Source organism: Eurosta solidaginis, chromosome 5 (genome assembly GCF_040869045.1).
Source record: "Eurosta solidaginis isolate ZX-2024a chromosome 5, ASM4086904v1, whole genome shotgun sequence".
In the NCBI taxonomy this organism is placed as follows: Eukaryota; Metazoa; Arthropoda; class Insecta; order Diptera; family Tephritidae; genus Eurosta; species Eurosta solidaginis.
The window spans coordinates 229,320,929-229,343,222 of NC_090323.1; the positions used below are offsets into that span (position 1 = coordinate 229,320,929).

Sequence of the window (22,294 nt, forward strand, 5' to 3'; positions counted from 1 at the left end):
TCATGTACGTATTATGTGTTCCAAATATGAGCCAAATCTGTCCACAAATACGATTTTTTTGAATATCTCGATCCTTCCGACACCTAGCGGCGACTTTTTTCACAGGCCGTTCTCTATTCATGTATGTATTATGTGTTCCAAATATGAGCCAAATCTAAGCACAAATAGATTTTTTATAATATCTCGATCCCTGCGCCACCTAGTGGCGATTTTTTCACAGGCCGTTCTCTATTCATGTACGTATTATGTGTTCCAAATATGAGCCAAATCTGTCCACAAATACGATTTTTTTGAATATCTCGATCCTTCCGACACCTAGCGGCGATTTTTCACAGGCCGTTCTCTATTCATGTACGTATTATGTGTTCCAAATATGAGCCAAATCGGACCACAAATACGATTTTTTGAAATATTTCGATCCATGCGCCACCTATCGGAGTTGTCTTTCTTATTATTGCATCGTCATCGGGTTCTGAACTATATTCCAAGTTTCAAGCTTGTAGCTTATCGGGAAGTTACTTAAATTTTAATTACAAAATTCGTTCACAACGGCCGTGCGGCCGGCCAGCCTGTGAAGTCAAGCTAAATAAAATCGTTTAATAAAAGCGTTAAGATCTGTAAAATATATATAAAAGATATCCCATATAACAGATTGTTCAGATAAAAGATTTAACGTAAATTCTTCCTCATTTTAACAATTAGAAACTTGAAATTTCACCAAATCTTTACATATAAGCCATAAATTGATGTCTTCAAAAATCTTTAAGATATATCGAACATATATGTGACCCGGTCTATGAAAAGGTGGCTTATGACTAAAAAAAAATTGTCCACTTTTTTTCTGGTTTCGATAGTTTTTGAGACGCTCTTTCACGTGGTGAAAGCTAGAAAGTCCTAACTTGCTTAGAAGTGTACTAAAAATGTAGAGAAAGAAGAGCACAAATGAAAGAAGATGAAGCCTTTGGTTCCTTCGATGCCACTTTGGTGGCTGGTAAAGCATCGTCAGATTTTTTTGATAGCATTCTTTTCGATGGCAATGGAGCCAAAATATCGGTCAGAAACTGGTTTGAGCTTTGCCTTTTGGGCATGACTGTTCATAACGCAAAAGAAAAACTACTAAGAAACTGAAGAAATGCATTGCTTATCTTTAACAGCTGTTTCTCGCAATTTCTTTTTGAGTCATAAGCCACCTTTTCATAGACTGGGTCACATATACTATATATCCCATATTGTTCAGATTTTATGAAGTTTGGAAATTCCAACACATCATTGCTCAGCGCCATTGATGAAAGTTATGAGGTCTTAGGCACAGCCAAAGACAGTCCCGTCCTTACTATTTATTTTTATTGTAAACATGTAGGTTCCGTCAATTTATAACAAAAACTAAAATTATAAACCCAAAAACAGTAGCAAGTTCGGCTTTCATCGCCTGAGAAATTCAGCGCACCAAATTTGTACAGTTATGTAGACTTACTCGGTTATTAAATGCAGAATAAACCAGCATTGCAACTTGGTGTTGTTTGTCAAATTTAATCAGTCGTTTTATTTTTGATTACTATACACACACACATACATACATGGCTGCATCCGTATTAGTGCAAGTTGTTGCTGTGCTCTGATATAATGACCGCTATCAAATTTAATAATGCAAACCTAATTAACTCATATTGCGCTTATTGTTGGTTTGTCTGAACGCTATTTATATTCGAGTCGTCATATTTCCCAATGGCATAAGTTCGCCACCTGTCAAGCGAATATCATTAGCATGGCAGACAACTTATTTAACTGGCAATTATTATGCTCATCAAAATTAACAACACTCACCTTCAGCCTCAACGAAGCAACAATTGAAAACCAACGACAGCCGTGTGTACCGACAACAAAATGAATGAACATCACCCGAAAATATGAGAGAATACATATGGCCATAGAAAAATGGTGTCAGAGGCTCGGCTCTTAATTTTGATTTTAGGAGGTCTATAGATGCACATATAATAGCAAAAATTCATAAAAATGGTACTTTATCAGCCTGTAACATTGATGTTTGTTGTTATACGAAAAATGTTTATCGGACTTTTGTATCAGCTGTCAGACACACTTCAAATCTGTTGTTTAGCTTTTTTTCTATTTTCAACACTACAGTTTGAAAATGCAACAAACATGAAATTTAAAACATTTCACTTCTGAAGATTTTTAGAAACTTCACAGTCAACAATGGGAATTTGGCTCGTTCCTTTTTTTGATCAGAATTTAGTGCTGAATCATGATTCAATTACTAAAGGTTTGTTTAATGTCAGTTCAAGGAAAGCGGAGAATAATTCCATCCCATTCCGCGTAGTAGAAATGTATTAGTAAAGATACAGTTTTGGAAATACCAACAGGTTTTGGGGAAACTCTATATCTTTTACTCAATATTTCGTGAAATGATAAAGAATTGTATTTTTTGTCATTATTTCACAATTTGTTTGAATAACGTCGTACTTCAGAACAATATCTCAGAATTTGTTCCAAAAACGTCCTATAAGAGCACAAATTCAATAAGTTTTGACATGAGATAGGGAATTTTTAAAAAATACTATGAAATAGGGTGATTTCGAACTGGAAGGCCATACTCCACTTTGCAGTTGACATGATATAGCAAAAAAATATAAAAATGGTTAATTTACTTAGAACCTTAAAGTGAGGCTTTGACTTTGACAGAAGAGTTCAGCTTATGTGCAGTCTTCCAACGCAGCGAGTATATTAAAATAATGATTATGTCAGAAACTTGGGATTTTCATGAAATCTTTCCTTACTAACCGTTACCGTTGGAATATGCGGAATATGTTAATTTGATACCACCTTAAGTTCGGGTGTAACCGAACATTACATACTCAGTTGAGAGCTATGGTGACAACATAAGGGAAAATAACCATGTAGGAAAATGAACCGAGGGAAACCCTGGAATGTGTTTGTATGACATGTGTATCAAATGAAAGGCATTAAAGAGTATTTTATGAGGGAGTGGGCCACAGTTCTATAGGTGGACGCCATTTAGCGATATCGCCATAAAGGTGGATCAGGGGTGACTCTAGAATGCGTTTGTACAATATGGGTGGACGCCGTTTCGAAATATCGTCAAAAAGGTGGACCAGGGGTGACTCTAGAATGTGTTTGTACAATATGGGTATCAAACGAAAGGTATTAATGAAAGTTTTAAAAAGGAGTGGTGGTAGTTGTATATGTGAAGGCGTTTTCCAGATATCGACCAAAATGTGGACCAGGGTGACCCAGAACATCATCTGTTGGATACCGCTAATTTATTTATATATGTAATACCTGCCAAGATTTCAAGGTTTTTTTATTTCGCCCTGCAGAACTTTCTCATTTTCTTCTACTTAATATGGTAGGTGTACAACCATTTTACAAAGTTTTTTCTAAAGTTATATTTCGCGTCAATAAACCAATCCAATTACCATGTTTCATCCTTTTTTTCGTATTTGGTATAGAATTATGTCATTTTTTTAATTTTTCATGCGTGGTCATAGTCGTATTTCGTTCATTTATACCAAGATAAAGTGAGTTCAGATAAGTACGTGAACTAAGTTCAGTAAAGATATGTAAATTTTTGCTCAAGTTATCGTGTTAACGACCATGCGGCGGGACAGACGGACCACTGTGTATAAAAACTGGGCGTGGCTTCAACCGATTTCGCCCATTTTCACAGAAAACAGTTAGCGTCATAAAGTCTATGCCCCTACCAAATTTCAAAAGGATTGGTGAATTTTTGTTCGACTTATGGCATTAAAAGTAGCCTAGACAAATTAAATGAAAAACGGCAGAGCCACGCCTTTTTGAAATGTTCTTTTATTTTTGTATTTTGTTGCACCATATCATTACTGGGGTTGAATGTTGACATAATTTACTTATATACTGTAAAGATATAAAATTTTTTGTTAAAATTTTACTTAAAAAAAAATTTTGTTTTAAAAGTGGGCATGGTCCTTCTCCGATTTCGCTAATTTTTATTAAGCGTACATATAGTAATAGGAGTAATGTTCCTGCCAAATTTCATCATGATATCTTCAACGACTGCCAAATTACAGCTTGCAAAACTTTTGAATTACCTTCTTTTAAAAGTGGGCGGTGCCACGCCCATTGTCCAAAATTTTACTAGCTTTCTATTCTGCGTCATAATTTTAACTCACGTACCAAGTTTCATCGCTTTATCTGCCTTTGGTAATGAATTATTGCACTTTTTCGGTTTTTCGAAATTTTCGATATCGAAAAAGTGGGCGGCTTTATAGTCCGATATAGTTCATTTTAAATAGCGATCTGAGATGAGTGCTCAGGAACCTACCTACCAAATTTCATCGAGATAACTCAAAATTTAGTCAAGTTATCAACTGCTCAACTGAGTATAAAAACGATTCCACAAATATTTAAATACAGCCTAATGTTCCAAAAATACGCAATGAATAAGTCAACACGCCCAATGCGTATAACATTTGGTTATGGCATTTTTACGATCCGACCATGTCGGAAAACATTTAGTTTTATCACTTTTAGAATCTTTTAGGCTATCACGCCCCCACCCCTGGCTCCATAAGGAACTTGGGGTTGACAGAGCCTCGCCTGCTGAATGTGTGCATGATATATTCATATTTGCGACATGATTCCCCTCGCATAGGGGATGTTGATTTTTGGTTTACGGAAGGTGTGGAGCTATACAACTTTGAATTGCGCTTATCAACCCCTTGTATCTCCACTAGCAGATCGTAGTATATTAATTAAACTTACCCATAATCAGAAAAAGAATACTAAGGAATTATGCAGCTCAGTACTTCACTGGGAAGTGTAAACTGTTTGCCTTCTCTACTTCTAATATTTTTCATAAATTTGAAAAGAAACGACCCTGTTAATGGAGTTAATTAGATTGGGGAGCAAGATGGCTGCAGCTGCGAAAAATTTTGTAAGTTGAGCAAACCTCTTGTGACTGACTCATGGTGCTGAATATGATTCATGTTTTCATTTTATCAAACAAAAATTTGTTCATACTTTGCAGGACAAAGTAATGCTTAAATCCTTGTTCACATGTTATTTATATATCAAAACTTCAAGTTCCGTGGAGGACCTTTTCCATGGGCGTATGCAGAGGGGACAGGAGCGAGGGCCATTGCCCTCCCCTTCGCGAAGAACACAAAACTGAAAGTTAAACATCAACAACATAAAAGGTTTTTAGTTCCTCACCTTTTTTTTCTTCAAATTATAAGCCTAATAATATTTACTTACATACATTTATTAATAACTACATACACAAACATAATAATTACCTATTCTTTCTAATAAAGTAACTAAAATGATAAATAACTTTGAATAACAGTAAGACTGATAAGGCGCATAAACGCACCAGATGCTGTGCATCTCAGAAAATATCGAAAAGCATCGATAACACGTGAATAATTAACACAGCTGACAATTGTGGTCACTGTTTGAATTAAATTAGCAAACGAAATATAAACTATGGATATTAGGAAGTTTTTTCTACTTCTGTGGGTAAGTCTGATTTTATTAATTACTAGCAGAACCGGCAGACGCTGTTCTACCCTAAATTTTTGGTCTATCTGCATACATTTTAATAAGCTTTTTCTGTCTAACTCTGCCCTTGCCCCTCTATACTTTTCCTAATCTTTGTATTCACAACTCCCTCCGTATTTTTCGCTTCATCTATCACCATCTTCGTCTCATTCTATCTCTTTCACAGTCTTTTCCTTCTCTCTTTTCTCTTCTCTCAAGTTTTTCTCATTCTTGGTGGTATGTATTTTGTTCCAGTCCCATTCCGAGTCTCAGTCCCAGTCCCACTCCGAGTCTCAGTCTCAGCCTCAATCCCAGTCCTAGTCCTAAACACAGTCCCAGTCCGTCTCTGGTCTACTTCCCGGAAAAAGCATCGTAAATACTATTATAGGCAAATTTATATACCAAATTTCAGGCAAATCGAATAGGACGTATGTAAATAGGTATGTGGGTATTATTAATTGATGTCTTTATTTCGGCTTCGCATGCATATTTATCAGTTTTGCCAGGTTGATGCGGCTAAATCGAATATCACAATGAAAATGACTTTAAAGCTCTCAGCAACAGCTTTCATTTGATATCCATAATACACACACTTTCTAGGGGTACCAGTGTCCATGTTTTGGCCTATATCTCGAGACCCTAGTCACCCAGAGGTGTAAAACTTACTCTGTACTAAAGCACACATCAACATATTCAATTTGATAACCATAATGTAAAAACACATTCTATGTGTATCCGGGTCCACGTTTTGGCCTATATCTCGAGACCCTAGTCACCCAGGGGTACGAAAAATATCCAGTATCAAAGTACTCATAAACAGCTTCCATTTGACACCCATACTCTACAAACATATCCCAGGAATACCCAGGTCCACGTTTTGATCTCAAGACCCTAGCCAGAATGGGATAAAAAGTATCCCATGTACGTTCCCTGGTTCTGAGCTACCTTTCCACCAATCTTCAGCCATATGGGTTCATCCGTTCTTGAGTTATTCGTAGTGTAACTAACACCACTTTCTTTTATATACATATCTGAATTTTTTCTAAAATAAAGCATAACTCAAGAATGGCTAAACCGATTTGGGATTTCAAAATCAACTAACCATCATCTCTGTTTCCTGTATCTTTCCTAAAAATTGCATGGCAATCTTTCTATCCGTTCTCGACTTATGGAGTGACAATCAAAATGTACACCTCTTTTTATAATAACTTAGAAAAGAAGACATAGCCCAAATAAATAATTAATCTATCTAATTCAACAAAATTTTGAATTACCAAATCCTAGACATGGTAGATAATTTAGGGAGCTCCTGATAAATAAATAAAAAATTTTAACGAACTGCTAGAGCATACAGCTGGGTCTATAAAGCAGGCTTCGCTTTCACCTAGCTGTCATTACTCTTTATACTTATAAATACGCTACATATGAATCTGAAATAAAAAAAAAAATTGGCCCCCCTTTGTGAAAGGCTGGATACGCTCTTGACCTCTTCCAATATAAGTTAAGATCTCCGCCTCTGGCATACATTTTTTTTGTTATATTCTCTAAATTTTTCGGTGAGAGCGAAAAATAGATCGTAATTTTTTGGGTTATCCTAATTTACATACATATATGTGATATACACAGCAGTGAGAAACACTAAACTTTTCAAAAAACCCTAGTTTTAGACTAGAATTTTGATGACTGGTACCACCAACAGGGTTCAGCTGAGACAACCATGTCTCTTCGAAGCTTTTGGGGAGTGTTGCGTATGTGAGCACCCCTTTTCCTTATTTAAAATCGATTTTGTTTAACCTTTCAAATTTCATGTATCTTGGAATTAAGTTGTCGCTGAATGTAAACATGCCATTTGCGTGGATATTCTAAACTAAGCTTCTATTTTGTAGTCGATACCGTACTCTTGTTTGCTACAACGAGTTGATACGAGAAGCGAGACGACTTTACAGGAAAAACAAAGCACCGGCAGGAAGGCGACCTTGTAGCTGATGTCCGTAGAAAGCTTAGATTATGGAGGGAATTCTTACCTGCTCTCCTAAATGTAGCGCACAGAGATGATGAAGCCGAATTAATGCCCCCCACCCGGTTATTACAAAGTTAGAATAGCAACAACCAAATTAAAAAAACAACAAAAAGGCGGGTGCTGATGAATGGCCTGTGTAGCTTTTCAAATACCTTTGCAAGGAGTTCTATAGGATAAGTGCATGCTCTTGCTCAGTACACAAGAAAGGATATCTTGCAAAACGCATCCTATACCACGGAATCAGCCTTCTTCTTGATCGGATCTTATCAGTGCGGCCGTCGACCAGATTTTCACAAATCATGGAAAAAAACCCCCAACAAATGATATACGGCTGTGCAAAATGACGTTGAGCAATACCATAAGCTCAATCAAAATTGGGAATGACCGCTCCGAGCCGTTCAAAACTAAGCGATGTCTCAAACAGTGTGATCTCCTTTTGTGCGATTTCTTTAATTTGGTGCTGGAGAAATTTTAACTAGCTACAAAACTTAACAGCCCTGGAACTATATTCTATAAAATCATGGAATTACTGGCGTACGCTGATGGCATTGATGTCATCGGACATATAAATCTGCGCTGTAAGTTCTGATTACTTCAAACTGGAAAAAGTAGCGGAAAAGAAGAGAACAAAACGAAGTACCTGCTATCATCAAGCAAAGAGTCAGCACATTTGCGCCTAAAAAACAGCATTAACACAAACAAAAACAACAGCTCTGAAATCCAGCAAAGAATTACTCTTGTCAGTAAATACTACTTTGGACTAAGTAGGCCATTGAAAAGTAAAGTCCCCTCTCGGCAAACGATCATACTCTACAGGTCACATGCAGAAGCATGTACCATGACAACATTAGATGAAGCGGCCCTTAGAGTGTTTGAGAGGAAAGTTCTTCGAAAGATTACCATTCGAAAGAATACCATTCGCTAATAAGTGCCAATTGAGTAATTAAGGAAATAAAAAGAGCAATACGTTAGGTAAGCCGGCCTCTTTTTGACCTGTATGAAAGGAAAGCCATCGCAAGGCGCCTATTTTAAATATGTATTTCAAGCTAAAGGATTTTATTTCACATTCAAAACATGTTTTTATTCAACCCTTTTTTTATTGGAAATAATATTTTGAGCTTAAGTGCATTCAAAACACTATTCGGCTCAGTCACACATGAACGTAGTGCCATTAATGACATACATACATACATAGATATCACTTGATTCGTTAAAGCAAATATTATGTTATTAATATTAATACGGTTTTAGCGCTCCGGGCTTTGTATGGGAAGTCGTTAAAGGGTAATGGAACACATCTGTGTATGTACCTATCTCTATGAAAAATTAAATATTTGGAATGCCTGAAAAGCAGTTTCCATAGTTAAGCATGAGATTATAATTATTTTAGGTGTTAATTTTTGTTTACTCGTAAATGGCTCTGTAGGTTGTGGATTTCAATTGAATCGAACTATCCCAGCAATATTAGCGGAATTTCACAAAATTATGTGGTTTCACATTCAACTGGTGCTTGGCGCTAAAGCAACCAGCTATTCTAAATGATGCAATACTATAAGAGTATAGGAGTGATATAGAATATGTCACGCCTTGGTGGTGTACTCTGAGCAACCCTAAAATAAAGCTCTCGGATGATTAAAATGACCTCTCTTTAAGGATCATGCAATTTGACTTCTTGATTTCTTCCGTTCGCTGTTGGGTTGGCAGTTGAGATATGCTGTCACCTAACTGAGCTAGCGTTAAACCTATCTGAAAGAGATGGTAGACTCCAAACCCTATCCACGTCCTGTTAAAAAGCTGGAAGGTCTCAGGGCGCATTGTCATTAATTTTATGGACACAACCGTTATGCGTTTAGTCTGTTCACTCAGGGGACTCAGTGAGTGAAACAAGATGTTAAGCGCTGATCCAAAGGACAGGGCCAAGTGATCTTGATGACAACATTAGATAGGTTAGAGGGATCTTAATCAAACGACGAGGGACTGACAAAGGAAAATCAAAGTAGCCCACCCCGAATAGACTCAACGTCATAGAAGGGAGAAGGAGAGCATACTGACGATTATCGGAAATTAAAATGAATCGCCTCAATCGGTAACTAGCGGTCAAGTGCCCTAAATATGGATCCCCCTTTATAAAACAAACTTTATCAGCGGGCTGGGTTTGGCCACATCGGGTATGTGCTTATACCAGTAAGGATTTTCAGAATGTGCGAATATAAAGCAGTAGGGTCTTTCCTATCGACTGAAGGGTGTGAAAATCATGAAGAATTTTTGCAGTTACGATGCTGCTCAGATCGATCAATAGCGATTAAAATCCAGTTCCGTATAGTGAGGAGGAGTGCAGATGGAAAAAATTAGGAAAAGTAGCGCTCTTGCGTAAAACTCTTTAATTTGTTTTGATATTAGGTAGAGAACGAATAGAGAAAGCCCTCTTTGCTTTGGTAGAAAAAGGATACGGTCATTAAGGGGAATACAATATTTGGATACATTTCACTGCTCTGCTAGCTAATCAATCTGTTAGATGAGCTATTGGAGAAAAATAGGTTCGAAAGCGTTGATGAAGTGAAATTTTTCTGGAGTTCAGAGGCAAGGGTAGAGCTATTTATCGAACAGCCATCAAATCCTGGTAGAGTTGCATGGTAACATCAGAAAACTTTACAAATGGGAGAATCCATGGCTCGACACTCTTTGGCTACTTTGGGGTTTAGGTTAGGTTGAACTGGCCGGTCCATGAGGACCTCACATAGACTGAATAAGTCCGTAGTGTTACCAGAAGTGTGTTTTAACGACCAAACTGAAAAACCCTATCAAAAACCAGGACCTATGTTATAAAATAACTCCGTTCTCTTGGCAAACACTAGAAGCTTCCTAGGATTTAAGCCACTTGCTGCTATTAGATCTGACAGCTGTATCACTCCTAATAGCTGGAGTCTTAGCATGCAAGCGCAAGGCAAGAGCACAGAACGTGTTCGATCGTTTCCTCCTCCCACCCGCACTTCCTACATATGCTATCACTGACCAAGCCTAATTTAAAGGCATGTGACGCCAGAAGGCAGTGTCCAGTCAGAATATCCGTCATGAGTCTACAGTCTTCTCTTTTTAATGATAGAAGCAACTTTGTTAGTCTAAGGTTGTAACACCTGCACATAATTTTCGACACTTTACCGTCCCGCGCTTGAACCCACGCCTTTCCTGCTTGGACGATCATGTGCACCTCTCGCCTTCGCTTAATTTCGCACAGTCTAATTTGGACGACTACCGAGCAAGCACAGTATACCGCAGACCCTACTCCTTCCACTACTTTGGAACCATCTGTGTAAACATGTATCTCCTCGTCCGCCATTTCAGCACCCTTGCGCCAACCGTCCACCTCTATTGTGGCCTTAAAATCGCCCTCAAAGCGCAGATAGGGAATCAGGTGGTCTGTTCGTCTTGTGATTGATGACGCCATACTACTATATCCGTATGGTCGGCGTTCAAGCTGCACCGAGGCACCGAGCCTGGTTGCAGTTTTTAACGCTATGTTCTTTGCTACCAGGTCTACAGGTGGAATGTGCAGAATGGCATACAGTGCAGGTTTCGGGGTTTTTTTCAGGGCTCCCGTAATATGAGTCATCCGCGTAAGCCGTAAGTTTTACGAGTCCCCTCATCAAACTGCACAGGCGTTGTTTGATGACCAGCGTCCACAGCAGAGGTGATAGCATGCTCCTTGCGGCGTTCCCCTGTCCACTGATTTCGTGGCCTCATACAATCCCCATTGTGATTTAAACTTCCTGCAATTTAACATGCAGCCGATTCATCTGGTTAAGGTTGGATGTATTTTAATGTAATTAAGACCATCCATAATCACCCATTTAGAGACATTATTGAAAGCCCCGGCAATGTCTAAGAAGACTCCTAGAGCATATTCCTTATACTTTGGAATTTATATATTCGCAAATGATTTAATGAACATGCTTTTATCCCAACAGACTGGGAGGAAGAATGGAATCGAACTCTTTTCTCTAGAGGCAAAGGAATTTAAAATCGTGTTCTACTCAGAAATACTGTGGTTCGCGAAGTCGATGTTGGACCGTTGTTGATGTGGAAGAATCAACAACAAAAATTGAAGAGAAAAACGAAACATCGCAGACAGTTACCAGCACAGACTTGAACATGATATTGGCTGCAATATCTGCACAAACATCGACAGTAACATCAATGTCATCGCAAATATCATCTCAATTGAAAGAACAGAAGACATATATGGCATCACAATTGACAATACAGGAGGCACGCATTTCAGAAATGTCCTAACAAATGTCATCTCAACTGGGAGAACAGAAGACAAGTATAGCATACCAACCAGAATCCCACGAGAACCGCATAACATCCAAGATGGAAGCACAAGAAATGCGTATTTCAGAAATGTCGACACAGATCACATCCAAGATGGAAACACAGCTAGAAGAACATAAGACATATATGACCGTTTTAAAATAAATTTGCCCCAGACTTAAACACCCCTGTTACGGTATCCAAAGAATACCATCCGCGGGGAATGCGAATCGAATTGAGAAGATCTGGTATTCTCATAACCGCTCGGCAATGCATCTCGCGAATAAAATGTTGTAGATACAGCAGTTCGGTGATTCCCTGAATTCCGATAACCGCAATAGAAACACAATAGCTGTCATTTGCTCTAAGTTTCATTCGCTGAAAAGCTGTTGCGGATTGAAAAGAAATTACATAACGCGGAATAAAGTTAAAATAGAATGGAAATCAATAAAAGGTTAGTTATTTTTTATATTTTTTAGTAAAATTTATTTAATAGTTATATTTTTAAACAGAAGTCGCACCACAAATCGTGAAGAGTATACTTTGATCGTTGAACGGATGAAAGTCAACGAGGACATCGCCAAAGACATGTCCAAGCAGCCGCCAGACGTACTCTCAGTGTTTTGGACATCCCTATGCACCGACTTAAATGCGTTGGAACCTCCAACAAAGTTCATTGATTGGAAAAAAGTAAGACATTTTTTACATTTAAAGGCATAACTTTGCAAGTGCTCAATTTCTTGAAAATGGGTTTCTCCGTCCTCCTCATTATTTACGTTATCGGGATATTCATCATGGATATTGTAGTGAATGCGTAAATTTTGCTACAGCTACCTGATTATTTGCACAGCCTTCTCAGAAGAGTAGTGAAGTTGCCAGTTCTTCCAAATCCCAATAGTTTTCTCTACAATGTTTTGCCCAGAACTATGCCATTTGTTGGAGCGGCTTTGAGGAGTTTTAGGTGCAGGGTTGCGAAAAGGAGTTATAAGCCAGGGTGCAAGACCGTATACTGCGTCACCTATAAATTTTATATAAAGCTTTCGTTGAACATTAAATTAATTTAAAGACTTCATATACCTAAGAGGCGTAGACTTATATTTTCGCTTTCGTATTGTACTTGGAAGAATTGTGGTGATACGTCACTGCTAGACCAAACGAATGACCCAGGGTATTTCGCGTTATGTACCGTATACGCTGTTTATAATCACATATCTGAAAAATTAATCACATTGATTAAAAATAATATAATAAATATTTAGCACACTTACAACCAGTACGTTAAGACTATAAAAACCTTCTCGGTTATAAAATAAATGGGAGTTCGCTCCTGAAGGTTTTGCTATCCTTACGCGCGTATTATCGAGGCACATTACAATGCCAGGAATTTTGGATTTGTTGAAGAAGTAACTTCGGGATCCCAGTTGCTCCTCCCCATTCATTTTTAAATTAAAATTTTCTTAATTTACCTACTTACTCTAGATCTGTCAGCTCGAAAATGTCCAGTGCCCTATTCTGCTTCATTTGTGTTAAAATGAAAAGCAACTGAATCCATACTTTTTATACTCAGTTGAGCAGAGCTCACAGAGTATATTAACTTTGTTCGCATAACGGTAATCCGTAACGGCATAAACCTATATATCAAAATGATCTGGGTGAAAAAAGGAATTCATTTAGACATGTCCGTCCGTCTGTCCGTCCGTCCGTCCGTAAACACGATAACTTGAGTAAATTTTGAGGTATCTTGATGAAATTTGGTATGTAGGTTGCTGGGTACTCGTCTCAGATCTCTATTTAAAATGAACGAAATCGGACTACAACCACGCCCACTTTTTCGATATCGAAAATTTCGAAAAACCGAAAAAGTGCGATAATTCATTACCAAAAAAGGATAAAGCGATGAAACTTGGTAGGTACGTTGACCTTATGACGCAAAAGAGAAAGTTAGTAAAATTCTGGACAACGGGCGTGGCACCGCCCACTTTTAAAATAAGGTAATTTAAAAGTTTTACAAGCTGTAATTTCGCAATCGTTGAAGATATCATGATGAAATTTGGCAGGCACGTTACTCCCATTACTATATGTGTGCTAAATAAAAATTAGCAAAATCGGATGACGAACACGCCCACTTTAAAAAAAAAATTTTTTTTAAGTCAAATTTTAACAAAAACTTAATATCTTTACAGTATATAAGTAAATTATATCAACATTCAACTACAGTAATGATATGGTGCAAAAAAATACAAAAATAAAAGGAAATTTCAAAATGGGCGTCACTCCGCCCTTTTCAATTAATTCGTCTAGAATACTTTTAATGCCATAAGTCGAGCAAAAATATCCCAATCCTTGTGTTTGGTAGGGGCATAGATTCTATGACTATAACTGTTTTCTGTAAAAATGGGCGAAATCGGTTGAAGCCACGCCCAGTTTTTATACACAGTCGACCTTCTGTCCTTCCGCTCGGCCGTTAATACGATAACTTGAGCAAAAAGGGATATATCTTTACTAAACTTAGTTCACTTATCTGAACTCACTTTATCTTGGTATAAAAAATGGCCGAAATCCGACTTTGACCACGCCCACTTTTCCGATATCGAAAATTACGAGAAATGAAAAAAATTCCATAATTCTATACCAAATATGAAAAAAAAGATGAAACATGGTAATTGGATTGCTTTAAAAAAAAAATGTAAGGCGCGATAACCTCCGAAGAGATCTAAGGCCAATCTTCTCTTGCAATTTGCGTCGTGATCTTCTTGATTTTCCCTCCAAATTGGCCGGACGGAACCTACTTGTTTTATACCGACTCCGAACGGCATCTGCAAGGCAGATGAGTTTTCACTGACAGCTTTTCATGGCAGAAATACACTCGGAGCGCTTGCCAAACACTGCCGAGGGCCGACCCCGCTTAGAAAAATTTTCTTCTAATTGAAAAACCTTATTTCTAAAATTTTGATGTTGTTTTGCCCGGGGTGCGAACCCAGAAAATACGGTGTGACAGGCGGAGCACGCTACCATCACACCACGGTGGCTGCCAACTCCCCATTAAAACCCTCATTATTACCTTTAATTTGATACCCATACAAACACATTCTAGAGTCACCCCTGGTCCACCCTTATGGCGATATCTCGAAAAGGCGTCCACCTATAGAACTATGGCCCACTCCCTTTTAAAATACTCTTTAATACCTTCCATTTGAAACCCATATTGCACAAACGCATTCTAGAGTCAACCCTGATCCACCTTTATGGCTATACCCGTAAATGGCGTCCACCTATAAAACTATAAAACCACTCCCTCATAAAATACTCTCTAATGCCTTTCATTTGATACACATGTCATACAAACACATTCCAGGGTTACCCTACGTTCATTTTGCTAAATGGTGATTTTCCTTTATTTTGTCTCCAAAGCTCTCAGCTGAGTATGTAATGTTCGGTTATACCCGAACTTAGCCTTCCTTACTTGTTTATTTTATATTTCTATTTCTATTTTATATTTTTCACGCATAATTTAATCACAACAAACAATTTTGATTTATTTAAAGAAATGTCAAACAGCTTTTGACACAATCCGCTAGGTGAGTGGGTAAAGCAGTCATCTGACGTTTATGAGAATGGCATAAATTTCAACAAGTGAGGGAAGTGCGAATCGAATGGCTTTCGCGTGAGTGGCATTCGTCGGAAACCGTAATAGGCATGAAAGTCTTCTGCCGATCGCCGGTTTTTTGGTAAATTTTCTTGCGTTATTCCTGGTGAGTGGCATCTCAAACCCTATGCACTCATGCTTTTCTGTCTGTGCCTTTACTTCCTACAGCCGCGTTTCACTTCGCCTATTCAAAGCGATAGCGTTCACACACTCTTCTTGTTGCGTTTGGCTTTAAGGTAGCCTTGTAGGCGGCGTCCTTTCTTTCGGTTGCGACGCGGCATTTTTCATCGTACCGGTTGTTTTTTCGTGGTCGCCGGTAATTATTATTTTCCTCGAAGGATGTACGAAGTGCTTTAGAGATATGTTCCCACTGCTCTTGCATTCCTTCGCTTTGATTTGTGCTCTCAGAGGGCAGGTGTGAGTCTCGAAATAGTGATCCGTGTCAATGTTAGGTCCTCGAGTTGTGCGTACATTTCAAACACTGTAGGCATGTCATCTATCTATGACGTCGTGGTCGATCTAGTTGCATATTTTTGACCAGGATAAAGCCATGTAGCTTGATATATATCATTAAGCTTGAAGTCGGTGCTATCTATGTCTATGGACACCGGCGGTGAGTCTCAGTCAATTAGGTAAGGTTTCGCTTTGGAGACTGAACTTTCCTACCTTGGGATCAAAAAAATGTGCTTGCCCACCCTGGCGTTAAAATCGCCAAGAATTACTTTAATATCATGGAAGAGGCGTGAACGTCAATACTTGGCGACAAGGTCTCTCTCCCACCACAGACCCAACACCGAGACTGCGTTTCTTTGCTTGGCCGCCTCAGAAAATTTCACATTTTTGAATCTACGATAGACGTCCCGATCCCCTTGAGAGAAATCAAAAGCAGACAGGGGTTGCATATTATATGCACATCCTACAACGTTAGACTTACAAAGCAGCACACATCTCAAAAGAGACAAGACTTAAGGTTCACGATAGGCATACTCACTGGACATTGCCTTCAGGCACCTCATACTTATAAGTTAGGCCTCGTCAAAAACAGCAGACGTAGGAAGTGATGGCTGCAGAGAAAACAGCTTAGCACGCACTGTGGCCGTGCCTTGCGCTTGTGAGGTTAAGGCTCCAGCTATTAGGGGCGGCAGAGTTTCCGAGCCTCGAAACAAGTTTTAAGCTAGGTCCTAGAAGACTTCTAATATTTTCCAAGTAGACAGAGTTATTCAATAACATAAGCCCGGTTGCCTAATTTTAATGTTTCCGTTTGGCTGTCAAATAAATTCTGGTAACAGTGTGGAGGCATACAACCTATGTGAGGTCCTTACTGACCGGCCAGTGTAACCCTACTCAAGCTTGCTTCGTCCATCGCATTTCTTAGTTGGCGGTTATGCTGGCTTTTGCTTTCACGAGAATATCAACCAGCCGGGCATCGGCACCCATCTCCCATTAAGGGAACGGAAATTCAAGATGAAAGTCGGCATCAAAAAACGGTTTTTTCTTTATCCGAGGCTTAACCTGTACTTTCATCGTCGGTGATTAGTAGAGCTAATATATGTAAAATTAATAAATTAACAAATAAAATAATTTTCGTTGTTTTACTTTCACATCCCTTCACTTAGTGTCTTTGTTCATGTAAGTTTCTAACATGAACAGAAATATCACCATTAATCATTTGATGCGCTACCGAGCCAAAGGCAAGTCATGAAGCTTGTGATAATACCATATTTATTGTGCTCCGTTTATGCTTTCACATGGCGAAATTGTTAGAGTTTTATTATGCCCTCAAAAGTTACAACAACACGTACCAGTATAAGCGCGTACCTCTCTGTTCTTTTCCTTAACATATTTATCCAACAGATTTATGGGCATATGATTCTTGCAATATTTGGAGTTATGCCACCAAGTAAGTAAAAAAGAAATGAACAGACTGCCAGAGATGTTTGATAACTCAAGTAAGCTTGGAGCAGGTGCTGCTAGTAAAGAAGTTTAAGGGTGAAAACGAACCAACCACACCGAAAATCGTGGGTTCAATTCCCGGACAAAGCAACATCAAACTTTTAGAAACAAATTTTTGAATTAGAAATAGGTTTTTCTAAATGGGGTCGCCCCTCGACACTGATTTTGCAAATACTCCGCTATGAAAAGCTGCCCAGTGAAAACTCATCTGCTTTGCAGATGCCGTTCGAAGTCGGCATAAAACAAGTAGATCCCGTCCCGCCAATTTGTAGGAAAAATTAAAAGAAACACGACGCAAATTGAAAGAAAATCTCTGCTCAAAATCTCTTCGGACGTTATCGCGCCCTACGTTTATTTATTTATTTATTTAATAATTTTAAGACAATTTTTCAGTAGAAGCATGGACAAAGGCCCATAAAGAAAAAAGTGGAACGTAGATACATAAGATTCATATATTTAGTTATTTTTGCAAGTTTAAAAAATTAAAAAATCTTCTTTCGTTACACTATTTGGGGACTTCTTCGTGGTTCTTCCGGGGAGATTACGAGGTCAATTTGTGGTGATTAGCTGATGCTCCTGGGGACTATTTCGTGGTTCTGCTGGGGCAATTAAGGACAACTTCCTGCCTATTTCGGAAAAGTGCTTGGAGACGTTTTCGAGGTGATTTCGGGATCATTTTTTCAAGGGTGATTTCTAGGGTAACTTCTGGTAATTTTCTGATGATATTGACAACTATTTCAGGATTCTCCCGAAGCAATATTTTTGGCATTGTTTCGTAGATTATAGCGGGACTCTTCCATGATCCTGCGAATCATTTTGTGATGAACTTGTAGACTGTTTTAATGTCATTTCTCCATAATTGCGGTGTTCTTTTGGAGACTATTTCGGGGGTCGTTACGGGATAAATTTGTGGTCATTTCATGATGATCTTGACGATTATTTTAGGGTATTTTTAGGATATTTTCCTCATAACTTGGCATAGTTTTAGAGACTATTTTGCACGTCTTACGGCGTTACTTTGATATCAATTTTTGTATCATTTCGTGCTGATCTTTCGGGTTATTTCTACGGGTATTTCTCCCCACATAGTACAGCAGCTGCTTTCTCAAACAGCTCAAAAACTTTTCCTAAATTATTATTTTATTAATTTTTCTCACTTGCTTCTTCCATCATAAGATATATGAGGTTTGAATATGTTGCCTTTTACAGACCACTGATGTTGTAGTGCTTCATACATGACCAATGCACTGAAGTGCCCGGCTTATATTGCCATTATTTTCGTTATTATTTGATGGTAGGTCAGGGCTATTTCTAGAAATATTTAAGAATTTAGAGAACTGAAATATTTAGAAATAGTTTTAAAAATGTTTGAAATAAAATCGAAGCAAAAATTATAAATAATGCCGAACATGGCTGGTATTTAATGGTTCTTAAGGCAATCCCTTAGTGTGTAGTCTAAAATAATCTCAAAATATTCAGCAGTAGCCCTGAAATTAACGAGAAATTATGTGAAAGCAATCACGAGACTAGGTTTAACTTATATCTGTAACGAAATGCATTGGTAGTATATTATTGGCCCCGGTACATATAAAGTTTTTTGGCACTAAAGTATGGATTCGTAAAAACCGTCTGTATTTTTGCGATTAATTAGGTAAGTGTAAATTAAGTTCGATGTGCTATGCACATAGTGATCCAAAATGGCGTTTAAATACTTTTCTCACGTATTCCTGGAGCTAAGACGGACAAAAATACGATATACATTTTTTTTTTATTTGTATATATACTTTACATACTTTATATACTTTACGAGAAATCGGTATTCAAAGCTCTCACATGAGCCGATTGTCACTCATTACATCCCGAGCGTACTTTTCGTCTTAGAAAGATCGGATATGACAAGTTGGAAAGGTACGAACGTCTCCAACGATATATGCTTTGACCTCAAATAGGAAAAAATTTCGATTTTTAAAAATTTTTTACTTTCTTAACAAAATAATTATGTTTTTATTACCGAAATCGGAAAGTTTGGAAAATTTTACTTGGGGACACCATTTTTGAGACCTACCATTTCAAGATTTCAATATGTACTAACCGATCGAATTAACAATGATTCAACAAAAAAGAAATATTTGGTACATACATGGCGTATACATAATTTTTTGTACGAACATTTTTTACGAAATCGAAGTTCAATTATTCGCTAATTTGTGATTATTCGTATAATTTAAATAAAACAATTATTCGAAAGGTGAAATTCGATTAATAAACGTACAAGAATCTTAAAACGAATATTAATCGAATTATTCGAATATTTTCAAGATCCCCGTTTTTAATCCTTTGTGACTTCTTCAGTGCCTCGAGACTCTATGAGAACCCTATTTTTATAACTTTCGAAATAACAGATATCAAAGTATTACGTTATAAGTTGCATAAGTAAAGTAAGCATCTGCTAGCAAAAATTTATTCTTAAAGAATTTATGTAAAGTTTTATCTAAATTTTATAATTTTTAGAATTAAATAACTTTCACAAATAAGCATTTTAATATTTTCAAAATTGTTGAACTTATTTTGCAGTAGTAAACGTTTTTAAGTTCAACTCTTAACTGCTTTTATAAAAAAAGCAACTGAGTATATATATATATATATATATATATTCACAGTTATGACAAAGCAAACACAGAGAAAGTTTTCACAACATTTTTCAATTAAAACTACGTCATAATAACTCGTTTACCTCAGCATTTTTGCTGCAGTTTAATATCTTAGGTTTTAAGTAAACTTTGAAGTAAAAGTTTCCATTTGCATATTATACAAACATACATAAATATTAGGGTTATCCTAAGTTAATTTGGCACCTTTTCTTATTTGGCAAACCAAAAAAAATTCCTAAAAACGCGCAAACAAACTATTAAATTGCGATAAATTGGATCGATTTTGCGCCATAGAAATACTGCCCTTAATCTAGCTAAGTAATTTTTTCAAAAATTTCATATTATTTTTCTAGGTTATGGGAATAATTTTCTTAAAAATGGAGGAGCTTTTATTTAAAATTGAAAACCTTTATTAAGTGTAACTGTTAGGAAAATGGATACCTAGTCGAGACGCTCGACTTAACAGTCGAGCACTCCTAGCAACGGAGCACATAGTGTAAATATAGTAGTAAATATTCTTGAAGTTCTTGAGCTATAAGGGGCGTAATGAGGTTATAAATATTTTTTTGGCGCCCCCTGCCTCCCTATATTAACAAAACAATATAATTTCATATATTCAAACATTAGCAAACCAATGAACCATATTCTTAAGAAATAGTCATTTGGAAATTTGCGTTTTCTTTAAAAATGTTGTAATGGTTTCTTCAGTTTTACCCACCTTAATGTGCATATATGATCCCTATATTTTTATGTATGTATATATATTAGTTCCTATAGTTGCAATTCCTGCAGTTTGTAAGTATAGCGTTTGTAGTGACTTTGGATGCTGTCGGCAAGAGACTGGCTGTAGTCCGAATTTTGTTTATAATTTTCACAATGCTTCTTGATTTATACATATGTACATACGTAGGTGTATGTGTGTTTAAATGCATAGATGTTTTGGCGTTGAAGAAGTTTGGACGCAAATTTGTTGCTGGTGTTGTTTGCCAAGTACTAAACTATGAATTATGTTATTTATAGTGCGATGAGTTTTCGAAAACATTTTTTTTCAGTCTGATAAGACTAATTTATATTTATTATACACAATTTATTATTTATACACAAGTAAGACTATGTCTTTTATAGTGTTATACATATAAAGTGATGAAATTAACTTATTTTGATTTAATAATGAATTGATAACATTAACAACATTTTTAAATCACTTATAAAATAAAATAAATCACACATAGAAGATTAGAGATCATTGTTGTAGTAACAGGCGAAAAGATTTAGGAAGAAAATGTAGAGAAAACCGCAAATTCGAAGTGTTTAAGATTAGATTCCATTTGTAATTTATTGGGTAAAGATTAACACAACTGTACAGCTCTAACGAAAAACATTCTTGACGTTGTAGAATACTTAAAGTATGGTACAATTATGTTGTACGTACGGTCTCATTGTGCAAATTTTAGTTTAGAATAATATAAATTTAGTTTAGCATAATTAACATAAGCAAAATATAACGAAGATCAAAAAATGAGGCTAAGCTGCAATCAAGAATATTATCTGAAAATTATGAAATGTGATCAAACTTTTTCTTTGAATATACATATCGTGCGCGTTATTAATTAAGAGCTGCAATTTACTAATCGAAGCTTTTTCAGGGACAGGAAAGCCATATATCAATTCTCGATATGACAGTATTTGCACTAATAGAGTTTTAACTAGCTTGCGTTTAATTTCTTGAGGAATATAAGTTGAGGTTCTCCATATCTGCCTTAGCACAAAATACATTTTACTAATTGCAGAGTTAATATGATCAATACACGTGAGATTTTTATTTACTTTAAAGCCAGGAGTTTTAAACGCTTTCTCGTATTTAACAACACTCCCATTCAACATGAATGGCGGCAAATTATTAGCATTATAAGTCAATTAGGACAGCATAATTGTCTGCGTTTTCGACACATTCAGATTAAGTCTATTAGACTTCGACCATAGAGAGATTGACTCTATGTCTTCGTTTACTCTACAAATGAGGTTCTCAGAAAGTCCTGAAGGTGCAGAAAGATATATTTTTGCGTATTCGGCATAGAGATGTAAAGACACGTTTTTACAACAACTTTCAAGGTCGCTAATATATAGGGCGAATAAAACCGGACCGAGCATCGAACC

General features: G+C 37.0%; 1 protein-coding gene and 1 long non-coding RNA gene across 2 annotated transcripts in view; one reads left to right on the forward strand and one right to left on the reverse strand.

The window, feature by feature from the left end:
- Positions 1 to 22,294, reverse strand: part of LOC137252707 (pleiotrophin-A-like) — a 326,419-nt gene that overhangs the window by 163,952 nt on the left and 140,173 nt on the right. The window lies entirely within an intron of this gene.
- Positions 11,553 to 22,294, forward strand: part of LOC137252708 (uncharacterized) — a 231,875-nt gene continuing 221,133 nt past the window's right edge. Inside the window, exons 1-2 of the long non-coding RNA XR_010953651.1 lie at positions 11,553 to 12,341; positions 12,400 to 12,577. This is a non-coding gene — a long non-coding RNA (uncharacterized lncRNA). The remainder of the gene's footprint in view (positions 12,342 to 12,399; positions 12,578 to 22,294) is intronic.